At 34.1% G+C, this 12,055-nt stretch overlaps 1 protein-coding gene across 1 annotated transcript in view; it reads right to left on the bottom strand.

Annotated features, from left to right (window-relative positions):
* LOC149532155 (putative sodium/metabolite cotransporter BASS5, chloroplastic) overlaps window positions 1-12,055 on the bottom strand; it is a 286,531-nt gene that overhangs the window by 200,934 nt on the left and 73,542 nt on the right. The gene's annotated exons all lie outside the window — the stretch shown is intronic.

Genomic DNA, 12,055 nt, shown 5'->3' with positions numbered 1-12,055 from the left:
TATCATTTGGACATATTTCCATAGAGGTGAATTTGGATCGATATTGAAGGTGGGAGAGCTAACATTAGTCGCCATTATCCTGTCACGAATTTTTGTTAAAGGAATTAATAATTAATATTTTTAATAAAGGTCGAATATTTGATCAACTATTAAAAAATTAATTAACATGATTATAAACATATATTATAAATTTATAAGTCAAATTTTAATAGAAAATTTACTTTATTATTATTTATTTAATACTTCTAGTTCTATCACTAATTAAATTATTTTATATCTATTATTTTTTAATTAACACATTAAAATACATTGTACAATATACTAGTTTCATTATTTATTTATTTTATTTTACAAAAAAATTACTAAATATTAGAATTAATTTATATTCCTAGATATTATAAACTTAACATTGCTAAATTCTAATATATGAATACAAATTAATTGATAATATTTTATTAATTTAATAATACGATTTTTTATTAACTTAATTTTTCCAATATAAAGATATCATAATATTAAAAAACATTAATTAACACCATAAAATTACATATAAAATAAAGATTTGTACATTTCAAAATGAAAATAAAATATTATTAACTCTATATAATCAAGAATTATCAAATATAAAGCAAATAAGACAATGTAATGAACAAATTATTATTATTAGAAACTAGTGAAATTTAATAAACAAATTATTATTTGAAACTATGAAAATTTCAATTTAATAAATATCATAAACAATATAAAGTCATATGACATAAACTATAGTCAATAGAGGACGAATTATTAAATAAACTATAGTCAATAGAGGATGAATTATTAAATAAAAAACTACGTGCAGACTTTCAGGTTGCATTCGAGTGCCTCGCCTATGAAGAGTTGGCCAGCTCTTGCCTCCTACCGCATTTTTCCTCTGCAAATCGCAAAAAAAATTCTGCTAGGCATTCGTCCTCCTCCAAAAACATCTACAAATCGTGGTGTTCAACAGCAAGTAATGACGTCTATTTACTTTGGCAAATCTCGTGTATGAAATAGAAGGTTCTTTTAAAAGGTTAATAAAATAGAAAATTCGTTCCAAAATCACGGCAAACCCCAAAACCGAAAAATCTTTCCCAAATTCGTGTAAATATGTCAAATTCGTTTTGGAAATTTTCGGTCGCAACTAGATTCAACAGTATTCACGAGGAAATTCATTAAAACGATTCAGAGAAGGAAAATATGATTCAAATATGAATCTAAATGGTATTTTAAGCGCATTCGCTTCCAATATGTTTCGTGTCTGGAAACAATTGGATGTAGGTGCTAAATTTGCAACGTAGGCCAAAAAGTTGTTTGAAAATCTAGATTTGAGGGAGAATTATTCTTCAAGTCTATAAAACTTGCTATTTTGGCTCTTTAACCTTCAAATAAGTGGAAATTTTCAAACTTGCTCATCAATTCATGCTTATCTTGTTATTTCCATGCATATTATGGCTTGTTATTGCACACTTGCTTGTCCATATATATGCCATGAAAAGTGCATTTTGCCTTTAAAAATGATGAGAACTCTCATTTTCACACTTTTGGAATTTCCCCAAATTCCAAATTCGAATTCGCACTTGAAAGCAACTTGCTTATTGTCATGTTTGTTTGAGTCATTTTTCAAAGGTATGTTTTTCTTTCGAAGTTTTTGTGCTTTGTGCTTGCTTGCCGGTTTTCTCCACTTTGGAGAAGTTACAAGTTCTTTCCCAAGAACTTGAGCACGTTTCACTTCACTCCACATTCCATTTTCATTTTTCCAAACACTTTGCTTCAAAAAAAAAGGTTAAAGGTGCTGATGGAAAGTTGTTTCCAATTTACATCCGAACACTGTCGAGAAGGTTTTCATAGTGTTAGAGACTCCAGTTTGTGCTGATCTACAAAGGAGAATTCACGACAACTTAAGCGAGAAAAGCTAGATCACATCATGTATTCAAATGACAACAGATAATTCATCAAAGTTAGAGGTTATCAAAAGACGCAACACCATATTTATCAAGGTGAATGCAGTGGTACAAAGTACAGGAATTTCCAATCTTGTGATCATTCAAGATTACATTGTTGATTACAAGGCCCTTTAGAACAATCCCTAGGATTGTTTCCTTCTCTTCCGACTTCTTTCTTCTTTCATATTTGTAGTTGTAGACGATGCATTGCATGAAAAAATGTAATTACATATAATGCGAGTTGCATGTATATGAAGAGATGTAATGCAAGTTGCACGTGCAATTGCATGTAACCCTATATTTTCTCTTTTAGTTAGACTAAGTCAAAGTTGGTTGAGTTGCTCCCACTTTTTCCTCCACCTTTTTCTCAACTCCTGTGCCTATATAAAGGAGTGCCCCTCATTGTAAAAATCATCTTTTGTTGTATGCAAGAAAGCTCTGCCACATTTGTGCAAGTATAACTTTGATTGTGTAGTACAAAGTTGAAAGAAAAGTGAATAAAAGAAGCAATCAGATTCAAAGCTTTGATTGAAAGCAATTGTGATAGAGCAAATTAGAAGCTTTGACTGTAATTTGTGCCTATTGTCTTGATTCATGTTATTATTGTGTGTTCAATACAAGAGCATAGTGATTTAAGAAGCAATTGGAGCCAAAGCTTTGATTGGGAGCAGTTGTGGAAATATATAGCTAGAAGCTTTGTCTATAGCTTATACTTCTTTCTTAATTCGCAAAATAGTTATCCTTACTTTTAGGAGTCTTTGTGCCCTAATGTAAAGTGTTTTTATTAGAACTATGACTGGACTTAGAGCCAAACTGGTACATTTTCAGCTAGCCTTCGAAATAGTGAAGGTTTATCGGTATCATTGTTTCCAACTCTTGATAGAAGTGTAGTTAGAGATTCACCCTACCCATTACTTGCTCCATAAGTAAGTGGATTCTTTCTTGAAAGATAAGAAGAAAGGATATTGGTAACACCCATTTTATAAAAATCTCTCAACTTCTTGCTTACCTTGAGTTGATCCAAGGAAGGGTGAGAATGGGGAGCTTTCCCTTTAAAGTAGGAAAGACTCTGTCTCACACGCTGTGGCTGGTCATCCTACTTTGCGACTGGATTTTTACCCAAAACTGTCGATTGCAAAATATCCACCCAACAGTAAGTAAACTTGAACTCAAGTTAGTTAATTTTAAAAAAATAGTATCTTACAATTTCTAATTTTTTGATTATGTAATGATATATATTTTTTATCAAGTATATATCTAAAAATTTGTATTGTTTTTGCTCTATTTTATGTTAAAGGTTGCTAAGACACGTTTTGCATCAAATGTAATTGTCTTGAGACGACTTATGCAAGTGAAAAAGGCACTTACCAATATGGTAACCAACAACAATTGGGCTATATGGCAGCAAAGCAATACTGAGAGGGCAACCACAATAAGGAGGAGGATTGGATGAAAATTGGTGGGAATATGTGGAATATCTCATTAATCTCATTGCGCCCATTATGATCATGCTTAGGTACACAGACATGGATAGGCCTTGCCTTGGAGAGATCTATGATGGCATAGACTCAATGCTTAAGAAGATCAAGAAAATTGTAAATGAAAAGGAACAAGATCCTCAAGAGACCTTCAAACAATTGCGAGCAGCTGTTATAGAAAGATGGAACAAAATAACCACTCCTCTACATTTGTTTGCCTATGCATTGATGCCCAAATACTATAGCACCTAATATACTGATCTACCGGGAAGGCTACCACCCTATAGCAACATAGAAGTGTCTGATGGATACAAGGCAGCATTTGAAAGAATCTTTTCTAATGATGAAGTGCGAGATTTGATTACGGATGAGTTCATACAGTTTGTGGAAGCAAAAAATTTAAGTAATGATGCTCTTCGTCATTGATTTAAGAAGGATGCTCATTGTTAGTGGTACTACCATGGCCAAAGATTTCAAAGGTTGCAGCCCCTTGCAATCAAAGTGATCACAAGTTTAACTTTGTAAAATTTGTTATTAGTTTACTTTGTCTGAAAAATTGTTAGAAATTCTAAGATTCAAGTTAATTTAAAATTTATTTTAATTGTTTAAATGTCATGTCTTCATAGATTGCTAGTTTATCTGCTTCAGAGAGAAATTGGAGCACATATTCTTTCATCCATTCAGTGAAGCGCAATAGGTTGCAATCAAAAAGAGTGGAAAACTTGGTGTATGTGCGTTACAACTTGTTTCTCTCGTACAAGACTAAAGAATACAAAGAAGGGGAGACAAAGAGGTGGGATGTAGATGCAGAGTTGGCGGACTTGGATATTTCTGCTTCTCGGCTTACAAGTGAAGACTTTGAAGATTTTGATGCCCATACTATTGTTGTTGGTGCTGATCCCATTGGCCTTAGCTCTATTGCTGAGTCAACTAATGCAGAAGGACTAGGAGGAGGAAAAGAAGAAAAAGATGAATATTAAAATTTTATACATTAAGATTACTAGACTTGAAGTTGAAACAATGATACTTGAACTTGTCGTTATGATACATGGATAATGATTTACTTTTAAGTTTTAAGTTTTAATGTTTTAAATCTCTAATGTTGAACTTGAAAATTAAATTATATGATGGTATGGTATGATCTTTAATATTTATTCATGATGCTATGATTACAACTTAGTAACTTATGTGTTTAAAGTTTATGCCTATGGTGTTTTTTGTTATTTAAATGATTGACTTAGTTTACATCATATGATTTTATGATACTCTATGCTTCTAGGCTTCATAAATGTATATATATAATTTTTTATAAATAAAAAATTGTACGAACAAACCCAAACGAAACCAAAACCCTTTCCAAAATTTTGCCGTACTGGCAAACATGTTCTTTGAACCCGTATTTCAAACCGAACTCGAACCGGTAACTAAGCTTAAATGCATTGATTTGTAAAGAAAAATCAGACTTATGAAGCTACTATATTCTGAAAATAAAGTCTGAAAACTAAGTTTGCAGCCTAAGTCTGCAAACATGTATAATCAGACCTCATCCCCAAAGAAAGAACTCTAATTTTTCTGAAGACAACCTATGGTAAGTCTGAAGTCATTAAAATCAGTCCTAATGCTTCATCAAATTCACTTCAAATCATGATCCAAGCTCCCCATCTTTATTAGGAATTATATTACAAACCAATCATGATAATAGATCCACTATACCATTATGACAAAATTCAGATTTTGAAGACAACCTCTGACACTCACCTCTTTCTAGATGATTTTATTAAGATATTATCTCCTTAGTTAAATACTTTCTATAATGGTCAACTACTTGTCTGTAGGCCATCTTTCAGTCTAGATAGGAATGTTTCCTATCCTACATGCAGTTTTGTTTCTAATTTTGTCTTCAGTCTACGCAACGTCCTTGTAATTCTTTATAAGGAACACATTTGTTCCTCGCCTAATCAATCAATCATCCGGAAATCCGTTAATCTGCCAATTCTTGAATCTTGTAACATGGTATCGAGCCTTATAATTTCTTCGTGAAATTATTTGTTCAACCCGTCTAGGGTTTTCTGCCTGAGAAATCTCAGGCTAGGGTTTATTATTCAAAATCGGTTTATCAAACATCTGAAGAAAAAAATTGTGGCCATTTTTTTTAAGAAATCACGGATTTCCTTGGCAACAAATTGTGGCTTTTTTGTATTAGGTTTAGGAGATCCACGGCCTACACTCGCGATTGGGTGACATTTACCTCTGCAACCCGTGAGTTTTTTTGCAAACTCGAACTCACAGCTCTGGTTTTTAAATAGACGGCTCTGCGATTTCAAAAATCCTGCATGTTTTATTGCAAATCGCGTGTCTAAAACTCACGTCTGAAGGAGCTCGCGTCAGGTAGATTTTGGCCTGCAAATTGTCTGCAAAATGTCTAGACGTCTGGACAACTTTTTGCTCCTACCGCAACCTCAGATTCTGCAATTTTTTGCCTAAATCCGCCATTTTTTTCAAATTCGACTCTCCAATCCAATGGCTAGAGTTTTGCCCAAAACCCTAATTTTTTGGGTCGAAAAAACTTTTTGATTGGAGATTCTCGATGGGTTTTTTCAAAGCTCAATTGGGTTGTCGTCCTTTTTTCTGGGTGCCTCGTTTTTCATGCCTCGATTTTCGAGCTAGCGAATCCAGAAATCGACTTCAGATTCTTTCTGGGTTTTGTATCAGTTCCTTTGGGTACCTGTCAATTTTTTCTGGGTCAACAAGGAATTTGCCTTGAAATCCATGCCTGTTGAATTTTAGTCTTGAAGTTTGTACCTGAATTCTTCGAAATGGCATCTTTGACTAATCTGATGTTGGAGGGCAGTCTACGATTCAATGGCTGCAATTATAACCATTGGAAGCAACGCATGTTAACCATCTTCGAGTATTGTCGTCTAGATGAGCTTGTTCTAAGCACAAAGACTTGTCCGACCTCAAACCAAGCCAACAGCACAAGTTATCGAGCTTCCTAATCAAGGCGAAGCTGCATTTTTCACCTTCTGAATCTGTTTCTTTTTTTTTTTTGGGTTTGTCAATTTTCTCCTTAAAAATCATTTCATGCTGTCTGTAATACTCAAGGTTGCGTGAGATTCTGGGTTTTACCGTTTTTTTCACAAAAATGAAGTTTTGTAATTGCAATCTGTTTTGAGTCATAGCACTCTTCTGGCAAAGCTTCTTGGTTAGAGCATTTTGTAGATCTAGGGAGGGTCTCAGTTATCCCAAAATGTTCCAACATCCGTACGTTGACCATTAAGGGAGGGTATTAAGATATTATCTCCTTAGTTAAATACTTTCTATAATAGTCAACTACTTGTTTGTAGTTCGTCTTTCAGTCTAGATAGGAATGTTTCCTATCCTGTCTTCAGTTTTGTTTCTAATTTCATCTTTAGTCTACGTTGTTTCTTTTAGAAACAACGTCCTTGTAATTCTTTATAAGGAACACATTTGTTCCTCTGTTAATCAATCAATCATTCGAAAATCCGTTAATCTGCCAATTCTTGAATCTTGTAACAGATTTTGACCCTCAAACTTGGTGTTTTCTGTGCAAGAATACCCACTAAACACTCAGCAACAACACTTATAATGATTTCGTAAGATGGTGAATTCCCTGTTTTAGAATTTTCAGACCTTAGTCTGAAGACAAATGTTGTTTCAAACCTACCTTGGCCTTGGAATGGGAAAGTCTGCAATTAAAATTCATTACTCTTGAGGGGAAGGAAAAAACTCAGGTTTTATACAAAAATTGAACCCCGAGGTGGAATTCCTAGACCTTAGCCTGAAAACTTACAAATTCAGTCCACTTGATGCCTCCAATCATGTTTCAACCTTACAATCAATCTCCAATCAAGTTTTAAATGGTTTAGTAGCTTAGGAATTTTCCAACAAAAAAATGGCCCCACGTGGAGAAATTCACATATTTGATCTGAAGAAACACACTTTTCAGCACTACAAATTCACTAAAATGGCCATGACACTCTCCTTGGATTGATTTTCAGCCTTGCTATGGCTGGACAATCCCTTTTCCAGCTTCAAGCTTTTGTTTTCACTACCTTTAATCACTCAGTCAATCTCTGTTCTCTTATGTGGCTGTAGCTTGCTCTTTTAAAGTAGATCAACCAATTGGAGTTTAACCCACACAAGCAATGTAGGATTAAAACTTGTCACCTTGAAGTTTGTGTAATATGTAATTTATTTTCCCTTTATAACTATATTTATTGTTTATTTTATTTCACCAAGGGAAAATTAACCGTCTTTTAATTTCCTAAATCATCCTTTTCCCATCCCCAAGTGGGGAAATTTGAACTTCATAAGAATTGTCCATTGTTATTTTTCATTCAACCAAGTGCAAAAATTTGAACCCCATAGGGATAAATTCCCACTTTTATACTTAGCCAAAATCGATGGAGATAAACTCAATCCTGTACTTCAATTATTTTGCCCTTCTTCAATTGTTTACAAGGGGAAAATCGACCTCTCTCTGGATTTGAGGAATTTCATTATTCATCTTGACAAAGGGATTTCATGTTGATTTCCTATCTTTAAAACTCAAGTTTTTTCCAAGTGTTGAAAAAGGGGAACATTCATCTTCATCAAGACAAAGGGAGAAATTCCATACCCATCTGGAGAAAGTAATTGTCTTAAAATTTTCTAAGTTTGTCCAAGGGGAAAATCACTCTTCATCTAGACTCTTCACTTTATTCCAGCACTTAGTTTTTTTCTTTTTCATTCCAAACATATCTTTAAAGTGGGGAAATTCATGCCTCATACGGATTTTCATCATTTTAAGTGTTGAAATTCATGCCTCATCCGGATTTTATGCATTTTTAGAGGGGAAATTCATGCCTCATCCGGATTTTATGCATTTGTCCAAAGACAAATAGATTATTATTGGGATTTTACACCTTTTAAGTATGGAAAATCAATTTTATAAGGATTTCAAGGTTCTTATGCAAAAAATTTGCCTTTATAATATATTTTGGACTATCTAACTAGACAAGATTTGAACGCACTTAGAATTTTTACCCCAACCCATTACAACTTGGTTTGGAAGACCCCTAATCTAGACATTCTGATTTGCACTTGTAACCCAACAACTTGATTACGAAATGCTTCCTCAATCTTTTGAGCTCTAAATTGCTACCTCCTCTGCCAAACCCTAACAATGACGAGCAAAATGAGGGGGTCCCTATTTGCAATGATGCGATGGTGCGAAAAACTTCACAACAATTATATTTGTCACTCATGCGAGTTGATATTATTGGTGGTCAATCCATTTCTTTTCCTTATTGATGTTGATTTCATGTTCAATGGCTTCTGATAATTATCAAAGGTGTATACTTGTAGGAGCAAGGTTAATACAATGCTCAGTTTCTCATAGATTTCATTGATTTTGTCTCCAATCTTTGGGATTACGAAAGGATAATTTTGGAGGTTGGTTGAAGCACTCCTCATTGTGAGCTAATGATCATCCATGTTCTTCAAAGTTATTTTAGTCAAAGCAAAGGCAATATGTTTGAATCTCGGTCTTAGACAATAATCCTTGGTCTTGCATAGGCTTTAGATATGCATGATCGATGTTAGAATATATTTAATGCTTTGAAATATTGTGAATTAGTTCTTCAGAAAGGTAATCATGTATAAAACTATTCCAAGTCACAAAATATTTATCCTTTGTATTAGGCAACATTTGGAGCTTTCCTTCCTTATGCTTGCCAATAAATGGTGGAAGTTAATATATATAAGTTTCGATCTTTAATTATAGATCACCAAATCAAATATCTTCTAGGTCCAAAATTTGAGACATTACATAGATGGATAGATGAAGAGAAGATTCCATGCTCTCTCAACTTGCATGTCGCATTCAATCTTGGCATAGTTTTCTTATGCATGTTTATAAAACTATTCCAAGTCACAAAATATTTATCCTTTGTAGTAAGTGACATTATGAGCTTTCCTTATGTTTGCCAATAAATGGTAGGTGTTTATATTAATAAGCTTCAATCTTTAATTGAAACTTACTAAATTGTATATCTTCTAGATCCTCAATTCGAGACATTGCATAAATAGGTAGATGAAGAGAAGATTCCATGCTCTAGTAACATGCTTGTCGCATTCAATCTTGGCATAGTTTTCTTATGCATGCATAAGATAGGATGAAATTAGCATAGGCACTTTTCATACTATTTGATAAGGTGATTGAGGTAGTGCCGCACAATGTGGTCCAATTTATTATAGATAATGTTCTTGCACTAAGTTTTTTGATGGAAAAGCATCCATTTCATTGTGTTTTGGAGCTCATGCAACACATTGTCTTGATAAGACACTGGAAATTTGAATGGATTAAATATAAATTGGATGGGGCTCTATAATTACCAAATTAATATACAATCAAATGAGGATATTGTGTATCATTCACCTTGATAGCATTCGTCTCTCGTGAGACAACATTAATGAAATAGTTTGCATGGTAGAACCTTTCTTAAAATTATGATGGGAAGCTCCTTGAGATATAATTAAGCCTAAAACGAACCCTAAAACAAAACTATAGACAAGACATACAAGTATGGAAGCTATACAATAATTCACCAAGGGGGTTTGAATAAATGCAAATGTCTAAGTGCCTATGTGTTTTCCCTCAATACACGCACTAGACCATTAATAATGAAGCCTTGTGGACAAGACTTTTTGACATTACAAAAAGAAAACTTGTTAAAGGAAAACAAACACAATTTCCTACAAACCTATGCCCCATAGGAATGCACCCCCTGCGCCTAGAAGGTCCATTTCCTATAGAGATCGTTTTTGGGATAGGATGTCCAAGAGTCATCCTCTCCCTTCTACCCTTTTTATGTCAATAATCATAAACATTTTGTTTCGCATAGGGCATAGCTAGCTGTCACTTACGAGCCAGCAACATGTTGGACGAATATTTTTAAAAATAACAAATACACATTTTTAAATTAAAAAGTGGGCAGGCACATAAACTATGTTCCACCCTCCTGATAGAGAATATCCTAAGCTGAGTGTGATGATGGAAGATACGAGACAAGCTTGGATAGGGATGGATTTGCCATCTATTGGTGTGTTGGCATTGATGTCAAAGGCACAATCATTGTTGTTATTGATGTCAAGCTATCAAGGAGTTTGTTGGAGGTTTATTTACTTCTAACATGACATGCAAATCATCTATGGAAAGATTCAAGTATGATAGCTCTCTTAATGCTATCATTATGCTCTTGAATTAGTTGTTCCTGAGTGTCTAGCACATATGTTGTCTGCAGATACTTTGGTAGGTTGCTGAGGTCTATTTCTTAGAAACGGTATGTGTACTCAATTGCACTGGCATGGTGGTTTTGCTTCGCCTCTATCAAAATTGAGAGTTATGGCTTGCAGTTTGGAAGTAACGTTGCATATAATGTATTACATTCGAAATTTTCATAGGATGACCTTCAGCGGACGGAAAGCTTGAAGTGACAAATGTTCAATATGCCAGTTCACAGTCTATTTAGATGTTTCCGATGAATGTGCCAAAGGATTTTAACATTCCTTAATCAGAGGAAGCAAGTACTGATAGTTTGGGACCATTTGACTCTATGCTGAGTAATGCAAAGCATGTCCCCACTCCTAGTGTAGCGTGTTGAATTTTAGGACCAAGTTGACTACACGTTTGATAAAGAAACTTGTTCATGGTTGACTTGCGGATATTGTAAATATGTTCTAGACTGACATGTGATTGTAATTAATGTAAGAATGCATATATTATTGGAATCATTCCAAGGTAGTGAAGTAGTAGTGACTAAAACTGATAATCTGTAATATCTGCCCCTGGTTTGATTATTGCAAATTTTCTAATTTTTTCGTCTTTTTACTGTGTTCCTCAAGGTATTTTTTGCATTCTTTAAATTTTTGGGGGGTTTTATGATGAAATTCTACTCTGCATTTAATTTAAGAAAATTAAACTAATTGCTGGAAATGATAGTAATTAAAACTAAGACAATGATTAATAATTCTGAATTTTATTTCCACCCAAACAAGTCTACATGCCCATACAAATCAAGTACAGTCTGATCTTTATACTAGGCAGCTAATAACTGAAATGAATAACCTTGTTTTCATCACCACAACCCTCCCTTAATGTCTGATCTGTGGTATCTGACCCTAAACAATACTGATCTGCAACCTGAGAATTCCTTTTCCTCCACGTCCAAGCTAGGGTTTGATGGTAAATTCTTCCTGAAGGGTATGGCTGGCCTGCAAATGAATTGCCAAGCTGGTAAAGATGCCCAAAAAGACTGAATCTGCAATTTAACTCTGCTATCTGATTTCTACCTGATTTCTAGTCACCAATGACTGAAAATATATCTTTCCTATACCCTGATTGTTGAAAACCTGTGAGAATACACTTGGGTGATAGTTTCACACCTATAGATACCTAGTCTCTTGAGAATTGTCATTCCTAAAAAACTGATTGCTGCTGCTGAAAACCCTTGCCTTGCAAGAATCCAAAACTCCAATTTTCTCAATGTGCAGAATGAATAATGAAGGCTCCTAAAGTTAGTTGATTTCTCTCCGAAGAGGCTCAATCCC

The sequence above is a fragment of the Cupressus sempervirens genome, chromosome 11 (assembly GCF_028749045.1).
Source record: "Cupressus sempervirens isolate cs-2001-9-10 chromosome 11, ASM2874904v1, whole genome shotgun sequence".
Classification (NCBI taxonomy): domain Eukaryota; kingdom Viridiplantae; phylum Streptophyta; class Pinopsida; order Cupressales; family Cupressaceae; genus Cupressus; species Cupressus sempervirens.
Note: the sequence above shows the minus strand (reverse complement) of the source record. Positions and strands in the feature narration are given on the sequence as shown.